The sequence below is a fragment of the Empidonax traillii genome, unplaced genomic scaffold (genome assembly GCF_003031625.1).
Source record: "Empidonax traillii isolate 1590-97213 ecotype Southwest subspecies unplaced genomic scaffold, ASM303162v1 scaffold90:size2128546, whole genome shotgun sequence".
Classification (NCBI taxonomy): domain Eukaryota; kingdom Metazoa; phylum Chordata; class Aves; order Passeriformes; family Tyrannidae; genus Empidonax; species Empidonax traillii.
The window spans coordinates 2,092,697-2,101,089 of record NW_020955283.1 but is presented as its reverse complement, the minus strand read 5'-3'; the positions used below and the strand labels follow the sequence as shown (position 1 = coordinate 2,101,089).

At 51.2% G+C, this 8,393-nt stretch overlaps 3 non-coding genes across 3 annotated transcripts; all 3 read right to left on the bottom strand.

Annotated features, from left to right (window-relative positions):
• Positions 1-566: 566 nt before the first annotated feature.
• On the bottom strand, positions 567-638 carry TRNAQ-CUG. Its single transcript has one exon. It is a non-coding gene; the product is annotated as a tRNA-Gln (tRNA).
• A 1,230-nt stretch (positions 639-1,868) lies between these two features.
• Positions 1,869-1,940, bottom strand: TRNAM-CAU. Its single transcript has one exon. It is a non-coding gene; the product is annotated as a tRNA-Met (tRNA).
• A 602-nt stretch (positions 1,941-2,542) lies between these two features.
• Positions 2,543-2,624, bottom strand: TRNAS-AGA. Its single transcript has one exon. It is a non-coding gene; the product is annotated as a tRNA-Ser (tRNA).
• Between the last annotated feature and the right edge of the window lie 5,769 nt (positions 2,625-8,393).

The window sequence follows — 8,393 nt, the reverse complement described above, 5'->3', positions numbered from 1 at the left end:
AAAGGGCTCATTTCTTTGCCTCCCGCCCCCCTGCAAACGCCCTTCTTGGTCTCTGCTGTGTGCCACTGCATTTGCTCCTTCTCATTAAAGCCTTTGTGCAGCATCACTGGAGAGTCCTGGTCCTTTGTTCCCGTCCTTCCTGCCTCCAGTTACCACCAGGTCTGCAAGGAAGATCCTGCCCTCTCCCATGGCAGCAAATACATCCCTTCTCATGGGGCACTCCCTGTCCTTGGTAGAGCTTCATGAACTGATTCCAAAAGGAAGGAAAGGACAGCGGTAGTGAAAGCAAAACTAGGAGTTTCTCAGAGGAATGCAGAGAGAAAGAAGCAGTGGCCTTGAGGTGGAAATACAAGGAATGCCACAGAGAAACCTTGTAATGCTCTAATTATGGTCAAGCAAGGGAAAGAGCTGGCCAAAGTGGGTAGTACAGACCTCACTTTTGGAGGTGTCTGCCATCCACGGAGACTGTGCCGAAGTATCCTCCTGTGCCTGAGCTGCTTCGAGTGGGAGGTCCCCACCTCGGTGTCAGTGTGCTGAGGGAAGGGTTGAGGGAGCCAAAAGACTAAAGGTCCCACTGAGAGTTGAACTCAGATCGCTTGATTCAGAGTCCAGAGTGCTCACCTTTACACCATGGGACCTCCTGTGCACCTCACTTCTTGACCCTCTCACCAACCACCCTCAGCCTCAGGCCTCTCTCTCCACCTCCCTGTGCATCCAACACTGACTGTAGCCTCCCTTCAGGGTCTCCACGCACTCCGCAATCACATCATCCCTCAAAGCAGCAGCACAGCTCCCTCTCCCACACCTGCCTGCCCTCTCTTACAAGTCCCAGACTCCAGACCTCTCACTAGCCTGTCTTGCCCAAAGTACAACAAGCCCTTTCTGCCTAAGCACAGTCTTTGACAAACCACACAGACATCTTCACACACCATAAGAGCCCTCACCTTCTCTTCTCCGAGGTGAACCAGCCCAACTGTCTCATGACAGATCGGCTGGATCTCTCAGAAGAGACAAAGACCCAATGAGGAATTCAGGAAATCTCATGACAAACTGGAAAGGCAAAGAGGCCAAGGAAGACAAGAGCCTATAAAGTTGGACTCCAACACTCTAAAGCCTCTCCAGTTCTAAATAGGGAAAAAGCTCTTTCAGTGTAGGCTCCTCCATCTGCCTCAGGCCTTACTGAAAACCTCTTCAATGGCATAGCTTCTCTGCAGAATGGTGTTCCACCAGGAATATTCACATACTCCAGCATTTGGACCCCAGAGGCCACAAACTTCACAGATTTCAGGGTTACAGAAGCAACTGGAAACAACTGCAGTAGCACTGTGCAACTCACTCACTTTTCTTACAGAGACCTCCCTGCAGCGCCTCCTCTTCCCTCTGCAACCAACACCCAGTGACTCATAGCCAACACAAGGTCCCTTGGGAACACCTGCTCCTGGATCATCCTACAAGTGGCCCAGGCAGCAAAGCAACAAGGACAGAGAAACTCCCCAGGTCTTTGAGTCAGTCATATTGGTCTTTCACATGAGTAGTAGCCTCAGCCTTCTGTCCACCTGCAGAGCCCCAGAAGAGTCCTCCTGAGGTTGGGAAGTTGGGGATTGAGCTGCCTGATGGGGAGGGAGGAAGGCCTGTATACCTAGAACACCCATTTCAGGTGGGGGGAAGCTCTGCCTGCGGCTCCACATTCATCTCATGTCTTGCTGAGGAGCACGTGCTTGCAACTGAGAAAACAGAGGAGAAAGCAGGAGGTAGTGTGAGGGAGCAGGGGCAGAAGGCAGAGCGGGGTCACGGGCATGGGTGCTGCGACAGCTGCGGCAGTGCAGGGTAAAAGTTGTTGGGTGAGGTAGCAGCGATGCAAAATGCCTTAGCAGAGGATGGTTTCGATCCATCGACCTCTGGGTTATGGGCCCAGCACGCTCCCGCTGCGCCACTCTGCTCCTCCTGAGCCCCAGCCCTGCCAGGGAATCAGAGATGGACCCTTTGCTTTGAATTAACAAGACCATTCATTATGATATTCCCTCTGAGAACACAGAGTTCTCGGTAAGGGTGAGGAATGAGGGGGCAGTGCTGAGGCCTGCATTTTTGAGCTTCCACCTCCCATCTACAGGGCAGAGCAAGCAGCGCCCAGGCAGAGGAGACCAAAACAAAAGCCAGATGAAGAAGGCTGGGATGTGAGGTGAGAGCTGAGGCTGGGCCACACTGCCCAGCCTGTGTGCGGCAGGTGCTGCTGTTTCAGTGCAGATTAGGAAGGTTCTGGTTCAGCTCCAGCTTCACTGCTTCACTGCACATTTCTTTCTTTCATACTGACAGTATCTCTGAAGTTCTTTTCCCTTGCAGGGCTACCCCCCACCCTCAGTGCCAGGGCTGCAAGGCAAACACCCTGCACCAGCAATGGGCTTCTCTCCCCTGCCCCTCCGTGGCCCTTTTGAGTTTTGCAGTACTGGGTGTGCATGTGCCAAGAGCCCTGAGGGCAACCTCAGCTTCTGTCCCTGGCAGCCTGGAAGAATGGGATCCGTGTACCCAAAAGAACTCTTTGCCCCGTAGTTGGCAGGATTCGAACCTGCGCGGGGAAACCCCAATGGATTTCTAGTCCATCGCCTTCACCACTCGGCCACAACTACTTGTTCCAGCCCTCACTGCCCTGCCCAGCACACAGCCTGGGCACTGACACCAGTGCCCAGGCAGGTCAGAGCAACGCTCCACTCCACATTTGCACTGGGGACCGTCCCTGAGCCACGCTGGCACCTGAGGCCCAGAGAGGCATCGCCCCACAGGCTGGGGCTGCACTTCCCATACCCTTGCCCTCAGCCAGCTACCTGGGATATCCCGCCATTGGGCTGTGGTGGTGCAGCCTCTCCCATCCCCCTCCTCCTGACAGGTCTTGAATGAACCAGCTGACAAGTGACGTGTCCCTTTAGAGAACCCTTTAGGAAGTGACATGTCCTTCCCCACACGAGGGGCCCCACACCAGCCCCTCACAGCCTTCCAGCATTCCCTACCTGAAACATAGCTTGAGTAGAAGACCACCTCTGTTGCTGCAGTTCTGGAAACAATTCCCAAATGTCTTGGACACCGTTGCCAGGAGTTACCAACTTGGGTTGTAGCCAGGATGGAACCTCCTGCTGACTAAAGTAAAGCGTCTCAGCACCCCCTAAACAGCCACCCTGAGTGAGGCCCTTAGAGGTGTCCTGGACTGCTGTAGGCTGTGTCAGCATCTTCCTCTGAGGGGGATGTCTCTCGGAGCTCGAGAACCATCAGGTCGGGATATCTGAAAGAGCATCTCTGACAACGAGGCCTGGGTGATACAGTGCCCCACTCCCACACTCCTCCAAGTCCAGCCCACACTTAATGAGAAATGCAAAGGGATGTCACGTGAGTATTTCACGGAGACCAAGGGAAACTTTTGATAGATACATTTACACACCAAAACACAGATGTGCACCATCTCTGTGCCTGTGTGTGAATTCGTAATGGAATGCAAGTTATTGTAGATCTCAAATTATTTTGTTTTTTTATTTGCAGTCAGTCCTATCAAATTGCTTCACAAATATTGAATTAGTCGATGATGATCAAGTCCTGCAAAAGCCTTTCAACCTCATTTTGAATCCATGTTCTCAGGGTTCTCTGGTCAAAGCTCAAGCATCTCTTTCTGCAGTTGTGGGTAAGCTCAGGAGAGCAACCAGTGTTGATCCTTGCACACCAGGTGGTAACCTGAGGGAGGAAGGAGCAGAACAGAGGGCCAGAACTCTCCAATGATGCTGCACAAAAGCTTTAATGAGAAGGAGCAAATGCAGTGGCACACAGCAGAGACCAAGAAGGGTGTTTGCAGGGGTCCGGAAGAGACACAAATGGGCCCTTTTCCCAAGGAACAGGGGGATGATGTGCTATCCTCAGAACCCCCAAGACCAAGGTAACCCCCAGAAGAGATGGGAACGCCCGCAGAGCTGAGGGAGCTGCCAACAGCAGCTGACAGAGAGGATCCCACGGCTGTGCTCTGAAGGAAGGAGGTGAGGATGGGGCCCGGCATGGTCACCACCACCGGGGAGGCCTCGATGTACACGGTCGAGTCAGCGCAGCGGGCGAAACAGGGCTCACTGCAGCTGCTGGCGAGTGGGGTTGGGCCACAGGGGCCACAGGGGCATGGGGAACAGGGTGTGCAGCAAGACATCTCTGGATGAAGGAGCAGAGCTGGAACAGAGAGCAGGGAGCAAAAACCTCAGGAGCAATCTGTCTCTTTTTCCCACAACTCCCTCCACGCTGACCATTTGTTTTAAAAACACACTCTGAGCCTACAACTGCCAAAACCCTCACCGCACCCTCCAAATGGAAAAGCACAAGAAGATTGCCCAGGTTTATCAAGAGGACTTAGGAGAGTGGGTTTAGGGCACCTGTGGAAAGATGGAACACAGCCCATCTCCACAACAGACTTGTCTATGTCAGAGTTGTCAGGCAATGCACTGGGCCACTTTCTTCCAGCACTGCAAGTGTAAATTCTGCTGGGCAGATCCCACTGCAGTTCTGACTCTTTGATTCCCTCTTGCTGGAAATAAACCCCCAATTCCCAGCTCTCCCCAACCACCACCATGAAGAGGCTGTCAGCTCTTCAGGAACTCTGTGTCAGGGCCAAGCTCAGGCACCCAAGGACCCACCCGACGAGTGACCATGACACCACTTCAGCCCACAGAGAGAGATGGAGTGGACTCAGGCTTACCTCATTCTTTGAGGAAAGGGAAGCAGGAGAGGAGGATGCAGAGCCTGCAGCACCACAGCCTTTTATGCTGTGTCCAGAGCCATGTGGGGCTACAAACCTTCCTTGCTCATGAAACATCTAAACACTTGGGTGTCACCATGTGCCAAGGCCTCATAGCTGATCAAGTCCCTCCCCCTTTCATGTCAGATGTTTTTCTCTGGTTTCACACCACCAAAACATGTAAATTATTTGTCTGTGTCACAGCTTCCGAAGGCCACTTTACTTGCAGACCTCATACCACTGTGCAATGTCAGTTTAAATGGATTTGCGTAATGTTGATTGCCTTTTTCACTTCTCCTCCTTGATGCTGAGCATGGCCACAGTCACTCTTAAATTTAGCCACGAGGGACACCTCAGATCAGCTCTCAGGAGCTTTCAGTGCAGGCACTCAGGCTCAGAGGGATGTGTCTTCTCACAGGTCATCGTAAACATACAGAAGAATGTGAGTGAATTGAGGCAACAAGTCCAAACTGCACAACCCCATCTGGAGGAAGAGACTCATCTGCCCAGGGATGTGGCAAGGAAAGTCCATATTCAGCGGTAGGATGTCCCCGCAGGAGAAGTGGCGGACAAGGGGAACTTGATTGCAAACCCTAGGCTGAAGCACAACCTGGTTTTGTGATCAAAGAGATACCGCGTCCTTCTCTGAAAGAGACCCACACCACAACTGACCTCTTTTGATCAGCGTTTTCACCCAGACACCAGAGGCCTGAACGGCCAACTTTGGGGAAAAGAGGTTGAGGGCAGGGAACACTTAGCTCTTGGCTCCCATCCCTGGGTCAGGGATGGTTTTGCCCATCCCATGCATTTCACATTTAGGGGAAAGGGACACTGGATCTGTCTTCCAGGGAACGTGGGAGTCATCATGATGTGGAAGAGTTGGGAAAAACCCTGACCTCCGGGCAAGCCTGAGTCACCCATTGTGGACTTCAGTGGACACAGTGCCTCAGACTTGGCCATTCCAGGGATAACAGAGCTCATATCCTCAAAGTTCTGCTGTTGTCAAGGGCATTTCCAGAACTTTTAACCCAATTCCAGAATCAAGAGGTGCTTCTCTGCAATCACCTGCATTTGTTGTCTCCCAAGACTTTGCCTTTTGGTGGCTGCTCAAGGGCTCTCGTGACTCAGGGTACCCCAGAATAACCCCAGCAGGTCTACATGCAGCTCTGGAGGTCTTGCGCTCCTATCAACTGCTCTGGGCAGACCAAACTGCCCAGGTACCTCAGAAGACTCTGGGCCTTGTCCTAGTGACTTCTGAGCACTGACACTGTTTAAGAGGTCATGGTCTCTTGAACTCTGTTGGTACAGACTTTCTCTCCTTTTCCAAACCTTTTTTCGCAGAAGGGCTTTGTGCTCCCTGGTCTGGAAGGGAAATGTAGATCAAGGAGCATTCCCTGCCCACAGCCCTCTGCTCTCCATGGTGCCATGGCATTTGCTCAGTGCTGCAGGCAACCTCAGTGGCATCTCCTGGTGGCCCAGCTGGGAGGCTCAGGTGGAGGAGCCATTCCCACCTCTCAGTAGTCCACAGGGGCTTCCATGCAGCCCTGGAAGATCTGCCCAAGATTACAGGGACCTCTCTGACACTGGCAGTGTTCAGAGGACAACGGCGACAAGGCCCAGAGCTTCAGGAGGTAAATGGGAAGATTGTTCTGCTGCGAGCAGGAACAGAGGACTTGCAGTGGCCCCTCCTGGTTGGCAAGGAGCATGGGAAAAGTTTGGTAAATGGATAGGGTGTGTGGCAGCTCCCATTACTTGGGACTTTAGAACAGGTTTTGATCCTAGTGAGATAACCCGTCATTTAATGGAGGGTTGTCTTACATACAAGAATCCAAATACACAAATCTCTGCTCTATGCTGGGGCCTGGCTACTGCTTATCAAACCGCTGTAGACCACACTCAGAAGGCTAAGGCTGAGACAGGGACGTAAACTATGCCACTCGGAATCAGTGGTGTTCCTATAGAGTCCACCAAGACCAGAGTCCACATGCCACTCGAAGCCAGCACAGCTTCGACCAAACCTGCTGACATTGGAGTTCCAATTATGGACTTTATGAACGTGGGAACTCAAATGACAACACCTACAGTCAACTCTATGACCGAGATCGGGACTCATACCACAAATTCTGAAATCATTGTTGCCCCTATAACAAAAAAGAAGACATGGATAAGGGACAATGCAAGGTCCACAAACCTAAGCTCCACAACTGTAGAAGAAGAAGAAGTAGTCATGAGAGAAAGAACACGTCCCAAAGAATTAGGGGCACGTCCAAAAGAGAAGGAGGAAGGGGCAGCAGCTCAGATGCCTGATGAAACACAAAAACCACCAAGGAGAATGTTGACACCTGACTACACTCCTCTTGACTGCTCCACAGAAGAGATGGAAAACTATTTGAGATCCTCATCCCAGGATCCAGAGGACTGTTCAATATCTCCACCCACGAGAAGCCCATCCAGGCGCCATGCTCAGTCTCCATCTCCACAAGCCAGAAAACCATCCCAGCAGCATACTCAACCTCTGGCTCCACCTCCACAACATGGAAACCCATTCCCATGGCATGTTCCGTCTCCACCTCCACATGAGAGAGGCAGAGTGGAAGCAGTTCCGCATAGATATGTCAAAAGAGAAGTGAAAATGGATAGGAGGGACATCCATCCTGAAGCGGGAGTCGTGCGAACATCTGAAGTATTACGATCATTGAACCGAGCAGAACTCCGAGATTTAAGAAAAGTTTACAGTCACCGGCCTGGTGAACGGATTCTAACCTGGTTGGTACGATGCTGGGATAATGGAACTAGAAGCCACATGTTGGAATGTCACAAAGCACAGCAGTTGGGATCTCTGGCTCGAGACCGTGAAATCGAACAGGGAATTGCACGAGAGCCATATAATCATAGTATCTAACTCTGGATCCTTAATGCTGTGAGAGAGAGATATTTAAGATATTTAAAGAATATTTAACGAGTTCTCCAGGAAAGTGGACAACTGCAGAAGAAGGTGTTCAATACCTAAGGGAATTGGCCACACTTGAACTCATCTATAGTAATCTGGACTATTATGATATCTTAGACCCCGCGAATCTCCCATGTACCAATCCAATGCGGAGAAGTGTGATTAAAGGTACCCCTGCACCATACATCAACTGTTTGATTTCAGTATTCCATCCAAAGGCAGATGAACCGGATGTAGAAACCATGTGTCAATGGATACAGAGCATAGCAGAGAATTTGGAAGATCTCTATAATGTCCGACGTCAATCCACCCCCTCTAAGGAAAGAATGGAGAGAGATTATGAATATTCCAGTTATGAGGATGATTACAAAGACAGAGACGACAGCGATTCCCGAGACTACAGAGACAGACCAGTAAAGCAGTAGAGACCATGAGCTCGACCTCAACCTCGATCTTGGTCCAGATCTCGGTCAACAACTCCTCCCCTTACACGCAGAAGGAAGGACCCTAAACACCAATCACTTGTGGTCCTACCTGCGCAAACAGGGAGAGAACATGAAAAAATGGGATGGGCAACCCACTTCCAAACTTGAGGCCAGAGTGAGAGAGCTGAAGCAGAATAAAACCAATAAGAAACTTGTCTTTGATGCAAATTTCATGGAAAAGCAATTGTGATCTCCACAACACAAT